The sequence below is a fragment of the Palaemon carinicauda genome, chromosome 13, assembly GCF_036898095.1.
Source record: "Palaemon carinicauda isolate YSFRI2023 chromosome 13, ASM3689809v2, whole genome shotgun sequence".
Classification (NCBI taxonomy): Eukaryota; Metazoa; Arthropoda; class Malacostraca; order Decapoda; family Palaemonidae; genus Palaemon; species Palaemon carinicauda.
In genome coordinates this window covers 72183339-72202556 of record NC_090737.1, presented here as the reverse complement: position 1 = coordinate 72202556, position 19218 = coordinate 72183339, and the positions used below count along the sequence as shown (strand labels likewise).

The window sequence follows — 19218 nt, the reverse complement described above, 5'->3', positions numbered from 1 at the left end:
CTGATTCGGCCATAACAATAGTATCATCAGCATACAAAAAGCCATAGAGTCTTAAGAACACCTCAACATCGTCATCACTGAGGTTTTTCCGTATTTCAGAAGCACATAAATCAAGTCCTCTGTAGTTCCTACCAACAGCAACAAATTGTTCAAACTTCAAAATCATTCTATTTTTATCAAGCGGCTACGTTCAGTTCTACATATTACATCTACTGTCAGAAAAAAATATTTTATGACAACTTTGTGTAATCCCTATTTAAAAAAATAATTCAAATATGTATTATGTAATAAAATTTTACCATAAAATTATTATTTTAGAAAATAGATTAAAATAGTATAACAATATTATAGGCGGAAACCAAGATTAAGTTTGTCCTTTTTTATTGCATAGAACGTCAAGTCAAGTCAGGGTTGTGATGATGATGTAAACAAAAGTTTTGGCGCCAATTGCCGAACTTTATAGTGAATTCTTTCTTGTGTGGCATATCATAGCTAAGGACTGGATTTTGTCGAATTTAATGAAGTTTATTAACATCATAAGAGTAAGTAAGTTTCAAACCTTTGTTTGAATGTCAATCAGTTTCTTTAAAGTATTCTAAATCTCTTTTGTTGATAACTGTTGATGGATCAAGGCTATCTCGTACCCTTTAGTCTATCGGTTACCGTGGCGTTAATTATATAACTAATCTTATTCTTATTAGAGTATAATAGACAGGATATGCTAGAGGAGGAGTTAATTAGCAAGGAATTATAGTAATAAGCAATGGTAAGAAACCTTTCTAAGTTAGCTGATGTCTACCGTTAGCCAGTTCCGTTGCTGTCAGAATTTAGTAACCTTTGGTTAGTAATGTTGCAGCAGGTTGAAGTCTGGGTAAAATTTACTAGTTATCATAGAACCCAATTCTACCGTATATAGCACATCGGGTATATCGTAATTCTTCCATAATATATATACAACCTTTTTTTATCTGCCGTTTATATTTGACCCAACTTATGTTTTGATCCTCATTCCGGTAGAGTTGTATTGTATTACAGGGTGTGATTTCGAACAGAAAATATATATATTCCTATTCTAAATAATGTGATTTAAACGAATTTAACCTTCATTTCAACTGCAAACAAACAGATCAACCAATTCGACTAACTTTAAGTTGCCGAATTGGTTGCTGTCATTACGGATGAAATGAAGGTGAAAACCGGTTAAATCATGTTATTTTCTACAGGAAAACATATATTTCCTGTGTAAATGGTTAAATATAATCACTATGTTGTGTTAAAATGTTTAAATATAAGCAATTGTTCAATGGTGCCACTTCAGTCATGAATGTACTGCGAACGATAACATTAGCAACGTTACCAATGATACATAGTGTTACCAACGTTGGGCGGGATTGTTCCTGTTGCAAATGCTAAGGTAATATTATCGGTTACACAATATATAAAAAGTACAAAAAGGGTACAGAACCTAACAAACCCACCTAACCTAACCTAGTAGTTGACAGATCACAAACCTTAGGTATTTACTGAGAATGGTAAAATGAATCACGGGGTAGTTTGTAGCGCTATGGCCACCCGTCCTAATTTGTTTATTATCGCTCCCACTGTTATCTTGTATAGAATAAGATCGTTTGGAAATGGTCTACGGATCTTAAATATGTGCTTAAACGCACACTTTTATGTTTTTTGCTGAAAACCCTAAATTACCTGAAAATTTATATGTGGCTCGAGTTCTTACTCCGGCCACGAATCTTCTCGCTCCCGTAGTTAAAAAAACTAGCTGTAGATGGCGTTACGATAGCGATAGCACCGCTGTAGTGACAAATTACCGAACTAATCGCGGCCGCGGTACTTTTGAAACGACCCAATGAGACCCCACTTGACCTGCGGATTAGCCTACGGGCATTTTTTTGCCCAATCAGAATTCAAGAATTCAAAAATCTCGATCATACCATACCTCACACGAAGCACGCTCGTTCTTTCTAGTGCAGACACCATGTCGTCCGGTGCTACATCTCGTGTTTCTGAAGATATCATTAATTTCGACCAAATTAACGACCCTACTTTTTTTCAAGTGTTCAGTTTCATGGCCACTAACAATTTCAGTGATTATTTGTATTTCAAAGGCCTGTTAAGTGATTTTTCCGGTCTGTGTTCTACTTGCAATATCGGCTCCATCCCGCCCATCGAAAGTCAGAAAGAAGATCGTCAGCGCGCCTCCCGAAGATTCAGAATTCAGCGATTTCGAATAGTAATCATGTAAGTACACATGGATTTCAGTATTTAACTATGTAGTTAATTATATTGTTGCGTAAGGGGGGGGTCCGGGGGGGCGCAGCCTCTCTGGGTAAGGACACGGCTTTTAGCATAGGTTAGGTGGGTTTTTTAAGTTAGCTTCTCCCGTTATACTCGTAGGTAAGGAAACTGTTGTGTAAGGGGGGGGTCCGGGGGGGCGAAGCCCCCCTGGGTAAGGATACGTCTTTTAGCATAGGTTAGGTGGGTTTTTTAAGTTAGCTTCTCCCGCCAAAATCGTTTTTAGAACGACGGCCACAGTTCAGAATATTCCCGTTTTCTACTAACTCGATTTTAGAACGACGGCCATAGTCCACCCCACTTTATAATATTTCCATTTTCTATGATTGAAAACGGACCTGGCCGTCACCCTACAAAGGCTCCGAACCACGTTACGAATGGTACACAGCGTTACCAACAGTACGGTGACATTACTAGCGATAGTAATGCTAGATATTTTCATATGTATTTTAGATAATTTTTCCATGTAAGGTTTACACAATATATAAAAAGTACAAAAAGGGTACAGAACCTATCAAACCCACCTAACCTAACCTAACCTAGGAGTTCCCAGGTCACAAAACTCACGTGTGTACTACAAACATTAAAATGAGCAACGTCACCAATGCTACACAGCGATAATAACGTTACAAAGGCATTGCTAACGGTAGTAATGTTACGGCAATATTATCATGTGTATTTTAATGAATTGTTCCATATACACTTTACACAATATGTAACAAGGTACAAAAAGGGTACAGAACCTAACAAACCAACCTAACCTAACCTAGAAGTTAACAGGTCACAAAACACATATAATGACTTTTTTTGGAATGACTTGCCTTTATGAAGGGGACGTCGAAACTTGCGGGTCACGGGAGGGTGAGACTGACGTCTTAACTCCTATGACTGGGATGGGGATGGTTGTGGGACATTGGGGTCTTGTGGGTCTAGGGGGTCCATTGGCTGTTGCTGTATCGGAGGGTAGAGGCAACTGGCAGTAATGAAGAAGTGGTGCAATAATGTATGTTCTGGGTAGTAGTGGGTAAAAAAGAACCTGGAAAAATATTGCTTGAAATATTCAGTCTTCATTCCAGGTCTCTGTACCCACTCCTTCACTTCTCTCCAGAGTCGTTCTATATTTTGTGTATGGATGATTGGGTCTTGGAGGTCAACGAAATGTTCAGAATTATTAATAGTTTTATGTTCGTAACCAATTTCCGAAAGAGTTGTAGGCAGACCACTTATCACTAATAATAACACTACCAGGTTTGATATATTTCTGAATGAGGGGAATTAGAGTTGCAGAATCACGTTTAGTAGAAAGGGGGGGAACTAAAGGGATGATGAAAAATTTCTTTGATTCACGTTCAATACCCCCAAAGACCCATATGGCACTTAACGGTCTACCACGGTTGTATTTAGCTTTTCCAAAATGTGCTTTGTCTATTTCAACTATACTCCATCACCACCAATCGCCTCTTGATTATCGAAGAAGTATTTAGTAACCTCGGAACAGAAACTTCTCCAATCGACACTAGTTTTGGAGGATATGTCGGTACCCTCCATGAGGGTATCATGGTCCCAATGTTTATGTAAAAAGTGGTTTGCAAATAATGTTATCTTCCATGGGGGCAGGCGACTTTTTCCCAAAAATGTACCTTTATAAGAAGTAACGGTATAACCACAACGACGTTTCTTTTTGGTTTTAGGTATCTTGGTTTCGGTATTACAATAAAACACGTGAATGTCTTTCCTGTAAGATAGGAGGGAATGGCACTTGGGGCTCTGTAAACGTTGAGGAATTACATTGTGAGCTTTAAGGAAATTATCAACATTGTATGAAGAATCATAAAAATCACCATGGAATTTAGAAAATGCTTTTAGGTATGGAATACTGCATCCATTACAAGTTTCTATAACTTCCTCCATCGCAAAATACGAAAAAATAAATCTCACTTGAAATGACTGACACCTTACTAGGTCAAAGGTTTCCAGGGAAAAGGATTTGGTGGAAGGGGTATGAACAGACCACTTAAAGAGATAAAGGAAGGGGGTAGGGAAATATCAACTGACAACCCCCTTGTGTAAACTTTGAATACGTATCGGTTCGTGATTGGTTAACGGAAAAACAACGGAGTCTAGAGGGTAAACATGAATGAACTGGATAGGGAAACTTGTCCAGAGCAAGTATTTATGTGAAACCATGGAGTGACAAGGAAATAACAAAAAAAATAAACCCAATATAGGAAGATAAAATGAAATGTATGATAAATAACATTGAATGGGAATATAAAATGAGCTGATTTTATAAGGTATAGGATATTAAAACGAGTAATTCTTGGGTCAAAAGTAATATGTATACACGGGTATTACATAACTAATCAAGTAATAGACCTGAACAGACCTGGTAGAGAGACGGAAAGTTACATTTCACGGTTAGAGAAGAAGAAATCCTATTGGTGGGGGAAAAGCTTCTGCGCAGGGGGGCGGGGTTTTTGCGCAGAAGATAGAAAGCTGGTATGCACGTACGTACGTACGAGAGGGTGCTAATGTTAGCATAGAATGCTAACATTTGATCTACATCAGACGATGGCAGCACTGGTTACTGTATTTTTTCATGAGACATAGCCTTTGCAACGGCACCTCCAAAGTTTATCCAGTTATACTGTTTTGACTTTTCCTCCGGTTATTATAAATCCAAGAAGGTAATGTATAGAGAAGAAAATGTTTGTTTGTTCCGTAACTGAAATACAAACCACGCTATTTAATATGGTATTACTTTCGGCGTAGCTGAAATGACGAACCATTAAAATTTTAACGAGGGTTTACTACCCCCTCACTAGTTAGCGAGGGGGTAGGGAGGGGTAGCTTGCTACCCCTCCCCTCCTCACACACCTGTGATTAGCTCACTTTGCTTTTGTCTCGGGTGACGATCAGACGTGTCTGCTCCTACCCTCGCTTATGACAGCCTTTGATCTTTGTTTTTTGCTTTTTCTTTTCAGTGTGTTTGGAAGTTGGCCTCTACCATGCGGAAGTGTCCCGGCTTACCTGAACGCCCTTGCGGAACGTTTATGTCGGCGGTGGACACAGACCCTCACACCTTATGTCCTTATTGCAGGGGCCAACGGTGTGAAAGAAATAAAGTATGCGGTGAGTGTAGGGAGTGGTCTACCTCCCAGTGGGAGAGGTTTTCCCGGAGCCGGAAGAAGAAGTCCAAACGGGATATTTCTCCTCCAGGGGTTTCCTTGAAGAGAGAAAATCCTAAGGACTCTTCTTCTGTAGCCCGAACCTCCTCCGGAGCAGAGTGGTTTCCGGACCTTCTGCAGCTCCTGACGGAACTCCTGAGAGAACTTCCTCCACGACACAAGCTACTCAAACAACCACGCGCCAACATCTTTCACAAAGCCGTAGCTTCGCTGCGGCTTCACGCCTGGAGACTATCCAGCATCTCCTCACAGAGAGAGGCTTTTCGCAACAAGTTGCTGAAAGGATATCTTGACACCTGCGAAAGTCATCCGCGGGGGTCTACCAGGCGAAGTGGAGAGTTTTCTGTGGTTGGTGTCGTGGAAGGGGTATCTCTCCACTCGATGCCACTATTCCAGCAATAGCGGAGTTTCTCGTGTATTTGCGGGAAGAAATGCACCTTTCAGTTTCGGCAGTGAAAGGCTATTGCTCAGCCTTAAGTCATGCCTTCAGGCTCAAAGGAATGGACATTTCCTCTTCGCTGGAACTTTTTTTACTCATACAAAGTTATGAACTTACCTGCCCTCAGTCGGAAGTGAGACCTCCTCCATGGAACGTGGTTCGAGTTCTCAGGTCTCTTAAGAGACCTCCCTTCGAACCATTACGCCAGGCTTCAGATCGCCACCTAACTTGGAAGACGGTGTTCCTACTAGCTTTGGCTTCGGCCAAGTGTGTTAGCGAACTTCATGGTCTCTCGTATGACATTGCCCATTCAAGGGGATGGGGGGAGGTAATGTTCAGATTCGTCCCTGAGTTTATTGCTAAGATTCAGAATCCGGGAGTATCGGACCCTCAGTTTGACTCCTTCCGGGTTTCTAGTCTCCGTTCTGTAACAGATGACCCAGACCATCTCCTACTAAGCCCAGTAAGGAGCTTGAGACTATATCTTAAAAGAACGGCTGCAGTCCGTCCTCATGTGCCAGCTTTATTCGTTAGCACGGAGGAATAAGAGGGTCACTAAGAACACCATCTCAGCATGGATTTGTAGGGTGATTCATCTGTCCCTGAATCCATACTCTCCTCCGTCACGTCGCCCTAGAGCACATGATGTCAGGGGCATAGCTACATCCCTGGCCTTCAAAAAGAATTTTTCAGTGACGCGGGTCCTTCAAGCTGGGGTGTGGAAGCAGCAGACAACCTTCACAGCCCACGACCTGCAAGACGTGACCCACAGGAGCCTGGATACGTTCTCTATCGTCCCTGTGGTGGCTGCACAACAGCTGGTTTAAAACCTCAAGCTCCTTATTGGACAAGTAGCAGAAGGTTGAGGGAATTGTTACCCAGTTTTAGTCTGCATGAATGAAAAGGTTTGACTGGCCCTTATTCTTTTCTTCATCATCCCCTCTCTTGGGGAAAGCAGCATCCTGGGTTCTTTGCATAGCTGACCTCAAACCACTGCAGGTAAACCATGTTCCCTTGTGTTCCTAGTATTTAGTTAATACTGTCACGTCCCCATACCCTGACGAGGTGGTATTGGGAGAGTCCTAGTCTAAGTTTCCATCTAAGGAACTTCAGGTCAACTTCCTAAGATGAGTCACACTTCATTATACCTTCACACACAGCTTACGTAGGCCGCAGTCCTTGCGTAGCAAGGTTCTAGCGAGGTGCAGGGATTCCTTATTTCTTGGGTGCTGACACACTCAAATAACGATCCCCCGGGCAAAGCCAAAAAGCCAGTACTGGCTAGGACGTCCACCTTTCCTAATGGGTGAGTCACCCCTATTAAATAGCGTGGTTTGTATGTCAGTTATGGAACAAATGACAAATTCGTAGATAATTTGTATTTTTCCTAACTTTACAAACCTTAGCTATTTAATCAAACTTGCCTGGCAGCCCTATCCCCCTGGAAGTCCTACTTCTAAGCAAAGTAAGCTCAAGCACAGGTGTTTGTGAGGGGGGGGGAGCAAGCTACCCTCCCCTACCCCCGCTAACTAGCGGTGTGGGTAGTAAACCCTCGTTAAATTTTAATGGCTCGTCATTTCAGCTACGCCGAAAGTAATACCCCTATTAAATAGCGAAGATTTGTATAGTTAGGAAAAATACAAATTATCTACGAAATTGTCAATGTTGGTCAGTCTGGCGACAGCTAAAAGAGTCAGTGGGATTCATACTTGTAGTTAAAACGTTGGTTTTCTCCAGATAACAAAGCTATCGGCTCATTGCAGTTAGGCTTTCTCGCCAAGAATGAACGCTCTTCTTAACCTTGGCCCATGGCTTTTGAGTTTCCGAACCTTTCGGATGTGGTTGGCGAGGAGTTGGAGAAGGTTCCTGTGTCCAGTAAGAGCCCTGAAGTTCTACCTGGACTGAACGAAAAAGTTGCGAGGCAAGGCAGAAGCTCTTTGGTGCTCGGTCTAGAAGCCCTTGTTACAGAGGTTGAAGAATGTACTGTCATTCTTCATCAGGCTCTTAATAAGAGAAACTCATTTACTTTGCAGTAAGGCAGACCTCAAGCTTTTAAAAGTCAGACGCATGAAGTTAGAACTGTAGCAACTTTGGTGGCCTTCAGGCAGAATAGATCATTGCAGAGCATTATGGACACAACCTTTTGGAGGAGTAAATCTGTGTTCGCTTCACATTATTTAAAACTTGTCCAGACTATGAGGACTGATTCACTCTGGGACCATTCGTAGCAATGAGTGCAGTAGTGGGGGAAGGATCCACCACTACATTCCCATAATCCTAATACCCTTTTCTTCTCTTGGAACTTTTGTATTTTTATGGTTGTTCGTGGAGATTGCGACAGTCTTCCACAATTATTGATTTTAGTCAGGTGGTCAATTTATTCCTTGAGAGTGTCCGGAACAAGGGTATTGATGAGGTTTTTAGACCGGTTTGACAGCTCCTAGAGGTCTTCAGCCCCCTGGGTGGATCGCTGGATCTCATTAGGAAAGTGGACATAATGAAAGAATTCATTGAAGTCAGCTTCCTTATCAGGTACGAACCCTTAAGCTTGTTTATTAACTCTTATGTAAATTCCAACAATGTTGGCTGTCTCTGACCCTCCACCAAAGGTGTCAATCAGCTATATATATAACTACTGGCTAAGTCAGATGTTTAAGAATTATATTTTCATAATAAAATAAACTTTGGAACATACTTACCCGGTAGTTATATATAATTTAATTCCCACCCTCCTCCCCTCTAGAGACAATGGGCATGGAAGATCTGAGGAATCATGGAATGGTTCCAGGTACCTCGTTGGAGGGCGCGCACGTGGTACACCTGGCTATCCAATCTGCGATTGCCGCGAGTTTTGAAATTTCTGCCGGACATCAGGGACGTATAGCTATATATATAACTACCGGGTAAGTATGTTCAAAAATTTATTTTATTTTGAAAATATCATTTTGCTGCAACAACATACCCCAAGTACTTAAACTGATTCACCTCCTCAAGTAACTCCATTCAACATGACATTCAACCTTGCACCACCTTCCCTTCTCGTACATCTCATAACATTACTCTTACCTACATTAACTCTCAACTTCCGTCTCTCACACACCCTTCCAAATTTTGTCATTAAATGGCCAAGCTTCTCTTTCGCATCTGCAACCAGTACAGTATCATCCCCAAACAACAACTCTATCAACAGTATCATACGCTTTCTCCAGATCCATAAACGCAACATACACATCCTTACCTTTTGCTAAATATTTCTCGCATATCTGCCTAACTGTAAAAATCTGATTCATACAACCCCTTTCTCTTCTAAAACCACCCTGTACTTCTAAGATTGCATTCTCTGTTTTATCCTTAATCCTATTAATCAGTACTCTACCATACACTTTTCCAACTACACTCAACAAACTAATACCTCTTGAATTACAACACTCATGGACATCTCCCTTACCCTTGTATAGTGGTACAGTGGAACCTCTACATACGATTGTCCTAACATACGAATTTTCCAACATACGAAGTAAAATTCGACCAAATTTCTGTCTCAACATACGAAGTGTTGCTCCAACATACGAAGTAAACAATACGCTTACCCGTGGAATTTTCTTGAAAGCGTCCAGCGTCGTTTGTTGTTGACGCGGCTAGACGGCAGCACATCGAAGGGACACCAATCGAGCGTCACCTAGATCAGTCCTCTCATCGCGTGCGCATCGTGTGGTTGTCCTCTATTCGCTCAGTTTTAACAGTTTTTTATCTTGCCTTTTCACGTGTTGTTTTCTGTGTTCCGTAATCATGGGTCCTAAAAAGCTTAGTTTTGGTTCAGGAAGTAGTAGCAGTGGTGAGAAAAAGAGGAAATCTATGCTTTCATTAGAATTAAAGCAGGAAATAATAGTAAAGCATGAGCGAGGTGTACGTGTTAGCAATCTGGCTAAACAATATGGCCGGAATATGTCTACGATCTCGACGATCATAAAACAGAAGTCAGCCATTAAAGCAGTGAAACCTTCAAAGGAGATCACAATTATTTCTAAACGTCATAGCCCTACTCTGGAAGAGATGGAACGCCTTTTGTTGATCTGGATAAAGGACAAGGAGATTGTTGGCGATACGATCACGGAAACGGTGACGCGGGGGAGAGTTCAGCCGATCCTATGACGGAGGAATTCAAGGCGTCTCGAGGTTGGTTCGAGAAATTTAGGAAAAGGACTGGGATTCATTCAGTTGATCGTCATGGAGAAGCTTCGAGTTCGGACACCAAGGCTGCTAAAGACTTTGTTAAAAAATTCAAAAGCATCGTGGCGGAGGAAGGTTACGTAGAGCAGCAGGTGTTCAACTGCGATGAAACCGGTCTGTTTTGGAAAAAGATGCCTTGTCGAACGTACATTACCGCCGAAGAGAAGAAAATGCCTGGACATAAGCCAATGAAGGATCGGTTGACTCTTGCGCTTTGTGCCAACGCCAGCTGGGACTGCAAAATTAAGCCTTTGTTAGTTTACCATTCCGAAAACCCTAGGGCATTTAAAGCACATAGAATTGATAAAGACCTGCTACATGTTCTATGGCATTCTAATTCTAAGGCTTGGGTTACTAGGCATATCTTTATGGAATGGGTAAACGTAGTTTTCGGCCCTGCTGTCAAGAAGTATCTTCAGAAGAGGAATTTGCCTTTGAAGTGCTTGCTTTGTTTGGACATTGCACCCGCTCACCCCCCCCCGGACTCGAAGATGATATCATCGACGAATACAAATTCATCAAGGTGTTGTATCTTCCCCCGAATACCACCCCCATCCTCCAGCCCATGGACCAGCAAGTCATCTCTAATTTTAAGAAGCTGTACACCAAGCCCTTATTTAAGCAGTGCTTTAATGTCACGCAAAGCACCAACTTAACTTTGCGTGAATTTTGGAGGAGCCACTTCAATATCGTGCAATGCTTAAAGATCATTGATCAGGCTTGGGAGGGAGTAACTCGTCGGACCCTGAATTCCGCTTGGAAGAAGCTTTGGCCTGATGCTGTTGCTCCCAGAGATTTCGAAGGTTTTGGCCCCGAGAATGAACCTGTGCTTGCCGCCGAGGAAGACGTCGAAGAGATTGTATCCCTTGGCAAGTCCATGGGTCTGGAGGTGGATGAAGATGACATCACCGAACTTGTCGATGAGCATCATGAAGAGCTCCCCACCGAGGAACTCAAGGAGCTGCAAGCCATGCAGCATGATGAGTTCCAAGCGCAGTTGAGTGAGTCGGAGGAGACCAAGGAGGTAGGCCAAATCTTAGGTACGGCGGAAATAAAACAGATGTTGGCATATCATCAACACGTGGTTGATTTCATCGACAAGCATCACCCACAGAAACTTCAGGTTTGCCGTGTTGTTGCGTAGTTCGATGATGTTTGCTTAACGCATTTTAGAAAAATCCTCAAAAGCCGTAGTAAGCAACTTTCACTCGATAGTTTCTTTAAAAAATCTTTAAAACGGTCTAGTGATCATGATGAAAAGAAAGAAAGTGAAGCAAAGAAAAGGAAGACCGAATCGAGTGAAAGTGATGAAAATTAAAAATAAGAAAAAAAATGTAAAAAAAAATATAAAATGATAAAAATGAAAAAAAAAATAAGCTAAGTTAAGTTAAAGTTCACGTAGTAGTGTAAGTTAGTGTAAGTTATCGTACACGTTATCATACAAAGTCACCATCCCTACTTCCTCGCTGATCTTCCGTCTACTCCTGCGTAGAAGTCCCTACACCTGCGCTGGCCTGTCGCTAAGGTAAAGTGTTACATTACAACCCGTTTTTTATTTATTATTTCATTATTATTATTTTTTTTTTTTGGTTTGTTATATGTATTTATTATACAGTTATTGTATTAATGTCATGTGTAATTATGTGTAGCCATTTGTTAAGGATTTATTATGGGTTTTTAGGCTGAGGAACGAATTATATCAATTACCATGTATTCTTATGGGAATATTTGCTCCAACATACGATCGTTTTAACATACGAAGCAGTTTCTGGAACGAATTAAGATCGTATGTAGAGGTATCACTGTACAATACACGCACAAACCCTATCTACTGACAACACAAAACACATTTGTTCCGTAACCGAAATACAAACCACGCTATTTACATTGGGTTTACCTTTTAGCGTAGCTGTAATGGCGAGCCATTAGAATTTAACGAGGGTGTATTACCCCCGCGTTAGTTAGCGGGGGGGGGGGGGGGGGGAGGAGAGTGGTAGCTAGCTACCCCTCCCCCCCCTCACACACCGGTGAATGCTCACTTTCACTTTTGGCTCGGACATGGACAGACGTCTCTGTCTTTGTCCTCGCTTGGCAGCCATTGTTTGTTTTGTCTTTACTTAATCACTTACTTTTCTTTTACTCAATATATATGTAAACATTTTCTCATGTTTATATATATATTTGAGTATAGAAATCAGTAAGTTTCCTTTTCAGAGTTTGTGCTTGTGTGTGTAGTGTACGATATCTCCGTGGAGCCCCCGGCAGTTAGGCCACCATGGTGTAATTTTATGGGTCGCGATCGAGTTTGACTTCGGTCTTTCTCTCTCTCTCTCTTGAGGTCGTTCACCCTTTTACTACGTTACTTACACGCCTTTGTAACTTCCTTCCCGTGTGGGGGGGTTGCTACGCCGTACGTTTTGTCTCAATTAGTTTATGAATCTAATTGTATTTGTTGATTCTTCAGCTTTTTAGAACGATTCCTTTCGGGGTTTTCGTTCTTTCTTTAGTGTTCTTTCATTTTTAGATTACTTAATTACATAATTACATAGTTACATAATTATAATTGTTATAATTCTGTATTGGTTACAGCTCTCCTTCCTTGAGTGTAAGTGGTTGTGAGGGCACATGCCTGTTGTGTAATTCTTGTGTTCCTTTCCCTCGGGATTCCTCTTCGGAGCCTTCCCGGGGGAATGAATGTTAACTAATGATTTTGTTTGATTTTTTTACAGTTACCGATCTAGTTCGTTTCTGTAATGTGACAACGGAGTGAGCTGTCTTGTTGAGGCCTGGGGTTTCGGCTGTTGCTGCCTCCCCTATAGATCTTCGTCAGGGGCGTGTCTCCTTCTTCTGGAAGTACTCCCGTGACGATTGACAGCTCTCCAGTTCATTTTAGAACACTCAGGAGGCTCGCATCCTTGGGTGGGTAACTTTCCTTCCGAGGGAAGTTTTTCCTGTCCAGGCTTGAGTTTTTCTTCCTTTGGGGGGTTCTTCTCTTGCCTTTTTTTCGTGCGACTATGCTCTTGGTGCTGAGCGGTCGTACCTGCAGTTACGCTCAAGGGGCTGAGCAACTGCAGGAGCCCCTCTTCGGAGGATTGCTCCTTTTAGGTCACTGGCTGGCCGTCTCTTCTACGAAGTGTTTCTCTTTCGTTCGCGAGAGAGTACACTCATAGAGACTCCTCTTCGGAGGACTCTTCTGCTGTTGTTGCTGTTGGCCTCCTTCGCCGTAAGGCTCACCGTCCGCTACGTCGTGAGGGCCTCCCTTCTCCCTTTAAGGGTACTAGAGGCGCCTTTTTGAATCTCCGTATGCAGCCTACAACTCCTTCTTGATCTTCGCCCCTGGTGCAGATGGACAGCAGTCTGACCTCGTCTTCCGACGGGCAACGGTCTTCCCGACGGACATCGGTCTCCTGACGGACAGACAACGGTCTTCCGACGGACATCGGTCTCCCGACGGACAGACAACGGTCTTCCGACGGACATCAGTCTCCCGACGGACAACGATCTCTTCGGGGCAAAGGGTTACCTCCCACGGGGGTTCTTCCCTTGTGTGTCAGGGTTCCCCTGCGCGCCCTTCTGCTCCAGCTCAGTCTTAGCGCACAGGCGCTCTCCTGCTCAGTGTTAGCGCACAGGCGCTCTCCTGCTCAGTGTTAGCGCACAGGCGCTCTCCTGCTCATCAGCGCTTTCCTGATCGCTAGCGCTCTTCTGTTCGTCAGCGCTCTCATGATGATCATCTCTGCTGTTCCTGTTGGTTCCTGTTACGCGCCCTCGTTCGCCCTCGCGATCTAGAACTTCGGTTCAGGTCTTGGACAAGGACTCTTCTTCTACGCACAGGCTTCCACGCGTTGCCTTCTGCTCGCCAGCGATCTCCAGCTCGGCAGCGACCATAGACGCGTCAACGTTCGCCTGCTCGTCAGCGATCTCCTACGCGTCAACGATCGCCATCGATCTGCCACCCGTGTCAGTTTCCTTGGACACCATCAGTAGCGATCTAGCGCTCGCCTGCTGTGGACCACGATCTCCGGTAGCTGAGTCTTGCCGTAGATCTTCCTCCTGCTCGCCAGCGCTCACCTTTTCTTCTGTCCTTCTGTGCGCCAGCTTTCTTCGATCGCCAGTGCACATCCGCGCGCCCTTTTCTGCCACGCACCAAGGGGCGCCAACGGTTTTTTCTGACCATCTAGGCTCGCCGGATTAACAGCTTGCTTCAGCGCTCACCTTCCTGATGCACCTGCGCGCCTTCTGTTAGCGCGATGTGCGCTAACCATCACTAGTCTCTCTCGCGTTGGCAATCACCTACGCGCTAGCGTTTTGTTAACGCACCACCGCTTGCCAACACGCCGTTGCTTGCCGACGCGCCATCGCTTGCCAACGCCCCTTCACTCGCCCACGGGCTATCGTTCGCCAGAACGCGCCATCGGTCTCCCTACCGCCTGCCCTCACCCGCACGCCCACGTGCCTGCGCGTCCACACGCCCACGTGCCTGTGCGTCCACACGCCCACGTGCCCGCGCGACCACACGCCCACGTGCCTGCATGCCTACGCTCATGTGCGACCGCGCACATGCTATCCAATGTTCGCCCGCGCGCGAACCAACGGTAATCGCGCGGGCGGACGGTGTTCCGTCGCGTGGACGGACGGTGTTCCATCGCGCGGTCCGACGGTGTTCCGTCGCGCGGACCGACGGTGTTCCGTCGCGCGGACCGACGGTGTTCCGTCGCGCGGACCGACGGTGTTCCGTCGCGCGGACCGACGGTGTTCCGTCGCGCGGACCGACGGTGTTCCGTCGCGCGGACCGACGGTGTTCCGTCGCGCGGACCGACGGTGTTCCGTCGCGCGAACCGACGGTGTTCCGTCGCGCGAACCTACGGTGTTTCATAGCGCGAACGTCGGCTTAATTCTTGCAGTATCCATTGCTAGCCTATGGGTTATCGCTCGCCGACCACCAGCTCTTGCCCTTCCTACCACGCTCGCCCTCCTTCTGCGCTCCTTCGCGCACCTCCGTTTGCGTTCCTGCGTGCCCGCGCATGGGCGCTTCCACGTTCGCCCACGCGCAAACCATTGATTTACCATCGCGCGAGCACCAGGGTGATTGCGTCCGCGATTCCCGTTGGGGTTTCGCAGCATGGCCAGGCCTGGCGAGTCTTCTGAGAGCGTATTTCCAGAACACGGCCTCACCCTGTAAACGCAGAGCATGGCACATGCAAGAGCAGGAAGAATCTCCAGGGAGGTCTGAGCAACATTCTTCTTTTCAGAACCAGGCTTAGCCCTTCCCCGTCATTCCCTGGAGGGGTTTTGCCATGGAGCTTTCCGTTCGAGATTTCTCCATCGGCCAAGGGGTGACTGGTTTACCCCTTCCTCTTCTCCATCTTGTGAAAGGGGCTTACCAGGTCCTTTCCCTCCTCGGCTGCGACCCTAGGTTTTGTTCAAGGAAGCTACAGGAAGGTCATGGGTACTTTCCTCCTCTCGGGCTCAAGCACCTTGGCGTTTCGTCGCCAAGTTTCGAACTTGCGGGCAAGCTCGATGTTGAACCATCTGGACGCAATGACCGAGGGCTTCCTTTCGGGTGTCTCATCCGTGGATGTCGACAACCTCAGTCACCCTTCCATCCTTGGGAAGAGTTTGTTTGTGCCCAAGGACAGAGACATAGACAGCGGTTGTGCGGAGGAAGTCGACTTCCGTGTTCACTCCTCCAAGGCGCTTTCTTCAAGACCCTGCAGGGCTCCAGCGCCTCTTTCTTTCAGCCACGTCGGCCTAAGTTATCGGACCGGCTACGACATCTGAGACAAGGTGTCCAATAGCAGTCCCCTCCTGTCAGGAACAGGTGGCACGGGAGGCTCTCCCGGGGGGGTATAGTCCTAGAGGGAGCGGCAGAGTTCACGAGCTCTAGGATTGGCAACCCCCCCTTGCAGGTTTCACGCTGGGAGGATGCCTAAGGTTACTCATCCGGATGACAGCTTCCCAATGCCCATTCCTGCACGATCTCCGTGATCAGCCTAGGATATCGCGCCTGCCGTCTCTGTCAGCGAATTCAGTGTCTCTGAACCTCTATGCCATAGGGTCGGCAAGAGTTTGCCCGTTTGGGCAGAATGATCCATGCCTTTGGAGAAGGTCCTCCATAGGATCGTCGACGGCTTCTCCCCCCGGCTTCTTCAGTTGATCCTTTCTCGTAAGGAAGTATCTGAGACGGGAATTCCGTAGTCGACCTCTCAGCTCTGATCAAGTTTGTCGAACAAACTTCGTCCAGTGTGGAACAGCAGAATCGATCAGACTGGTAACGAGGCAACAGGACTCCTTAGGCCCTGGATCGGAAGGACGGGTACTTTGTTTCCATTCCATCCAACCTCCGGGAAGCTCGTGGAATTCAGCCTAGGCTACAGGTATTCCTGCTTAAGATGCAGTGTGGCGATCCCGCCATGGCATCGCAGGTTTTTCCCCAGAGAACTCTCCCTGCTTTTCTCATGGCCGCTTGGGAGCAGGCTGCCTCCTCATTCGCCTTTTGGAGGTCTGGTCAACTCCGGTGGGATCAGGTTCGACCTTCTTCAACGCTGGGACAAACTTTCGGATCCTTACCATGAGTGGGGGTTCATGGTAGTTTGCTAGGAGCCTTCTCTTCTTTGGCCTCAACATCTGGAGTATCTAGCCATGATATTGAGTCAACGGCCTTACCACGTTGTAAACCCCGCTTCTCGTCCATCCAGCGAGGTTAAGCAACGTCGGGTCTGGTTGGTACTTGGATGGGTGACCGCCTGGGGACGCCAGATTCTCTTGCCGCCTCCTCTGAGCCTTCCCTTCAGTTGACTGTGGCAAGGCTGAGGTGAATCGCAGTACCTGTTTTCAGTCGGGCAGAGCTTTCAGCCCTACCTTGGAACGTTTCCTTGGTCTCTTTCCTCATTGACCCGTCTAAAGTTCCGAATGGTCGCCTCAGGATAAGTTCCCTGTGGGGCGGCTCAAGTTCCGGTGGTTTCAAAGCAACGATTAACCGGACTTTCTGGCCCCTATGGTACCAGCGGGACGATTAGACCTGCAATGGGGGTTGACCTATGGAACCTCTTGATGGTAGTGGATATTCTCGTCCTTTCCCCACATTTTTTATGCTGTTCTCGGACTCGTCAAAGAAAAGGGGGGGGGGGGGGGGGCCATGTTCCGGTCCAGGCCTATGGTCAGGACCTGAAGGATACCTCTCCATCATTCAGGCAGACTTAGGGGCCGTAGTCTGGCCCCTCTACAGATCCTACAGCTCCTGCCGAGTCGCTCCGTGCGCGACGACTTCATGGTACTGGCGTGTTCTAACCAGCAAGGGATTCATTTTCATACCTTCGCATCTTGCAGTAGAGATACTGTGATGATTCGAGATCCCCTCAATACCACCATCAGCTCGCTCATTCCGGGCAGAGGAATGTTCTCTCCGACTATCCAAGCAGAGCCTCGTAGAGAGAGTGTACCTGGGGGTCTTTGGCCTTGAGTAACCAGCAAGTCCTGGTCTGGGGGACCTGATCGCGACAGCTTGGAACCTCAAGCTTCCGCTGTTCTTCCCCCCAGTCTCAGACTCTGGCAAGATGCATTCCGGTGATGGTGGGACAACATCGACGCCTGCGTCTTCCCTCCTTTGTTGTCTGTTGAGAATGGGTCTTAACAAGACCAGGTTGTCTGTCAACCTTTCAATGGCCCTGAGAGCTCCACTGGGACTATACGCAGAATGGTTTCCGGACCCTCTGCTTCCCCTGACGGAACTCCCGGGAGAGCTTCTCCCACGGCACAGGCTACTCAAACAACCACACTGCAACATCTTTCACGAGCCGGGGTGTCGCTTCGGCTTCATGCCTGGAGACACTACGCCTCCTCCTCAAGAAGAGACAACCCGCTACAGTCGCGGGACGGAGGTCGCGTCATCTGCGATAGTCATCCGCAGGGGTCTTCCAGGCGAAGTGGAGAGTCTTCGGTGGTTGGTGTCGTGGGAGATATACCTCTTCCCTTGAGGCCTCTTCTCCAGCAATAACGAACTTATTGCCTTTCGGCGGGAGGAAACTCCTTTCCGCTCTCGGCAATGAAGCCTGTCGCTCAGCCTTTCCCTGACCTTCAGGCTTAAAGGAATAACTTTTTCCTTCCCGCTGGACCTTTCCTCGCTCACGCGAAGCTACGAACATCCCTGCCCTAGTCGGAGTGAGACCTCCAACTAGGAGCATGGCTCGGACTTTTTAGTCCCTTAAGAGATCTTCTCAAGACCCTTTACGTCAGGCCTCTGATCGTATTCCGTCTTGGGGCTCATGCTCACTCTGGCCGCGGCCAGTGTGTAAGCAATCTTCTTGGTCTCGTACGACTCCGCCCTTTCTAAGGAATGGGGGAAGGCAACATTCAGGTTCGCTCCTGAGTTGTTGGCTAGACTCAGAATCTTGGGGTCCCGGCCCTTCGGTCCAATTCCTTCAAGATTTTGAGTCACCATTCTGTATCTGATGTCCCAAAACCTTCTCCTTCTTGCCAGTAAAGGAATCGAGAGGTTAGCTTTGGGAACAGCTGCAGTTTGTCCTCAATTGCAGCCAGTTTGGGAGCACAAGAAGGACACGGGGGAGAGTCACCAGTATGCCTCTTCAGCTCGGACTCAAGGACATTCATCTCGACCTGATTCCAGACCCTCCCCCGTCACGTCGCCTTCGAGTAATACTACTCTGTGACGCAGGTGCTACAAGCTGGAGTCTGGAAGCGTCTAATGACCTTCGCAGCCCGCTTCATGCAGGGCTTGACCCACAGGAGTTTCGATACGTTTCTATCGCTCTGTGGTGGCTACACAACAGCTGGTCTAACCTCAGGCTCCTTTTTGGACAGGTAGCAGAAGGTTGAGGGCATTGTTATCAGGTTTTAGTCTGCATGAACGAAAGAAGTATGTCTGGCCCTTACTTCTTTCTTCATCATCCCCTCTACTGGGAAGAAGCATCCTGGTCTCTGCATAGCTGACCTCGAACCTCTGCAGGTAAACCATGCTTCCTTGTGTTCCGAGTATTGAGTCAATACTGTCGCGTCCCCCATACCCTGACGAGGTGGTATTGGGAACGTCCTAAC

General features: G+C 46.4%; 1 protein-coding gene across 2 annotated transcripts in view; it reads left to right on the top strand.

The window, feature by feature from the left end:
* The first annotated feature begins 408 nt into the window (after positions 1-408).
* The window catches only part of LOC137652318 (ATPase family AAA domain-containing protein 5-like), a 334913-nt gene continuing 316103 nt past the window's right edge, over positions 409-19218 (top strand). Inside the window, exon 1 of one of the 2 annotated variants that reach the window (XM_068385648.1) lies at positions 409-542. The gene's annotated coding sequence lies outside the window, so the exon portion shown is untranslated. Of the gene's footprint in view, positions 547-19218 lie in introns of both variants that reach the window. The other variant, XM_068385649.1, reaches the window with a different exon arrangement.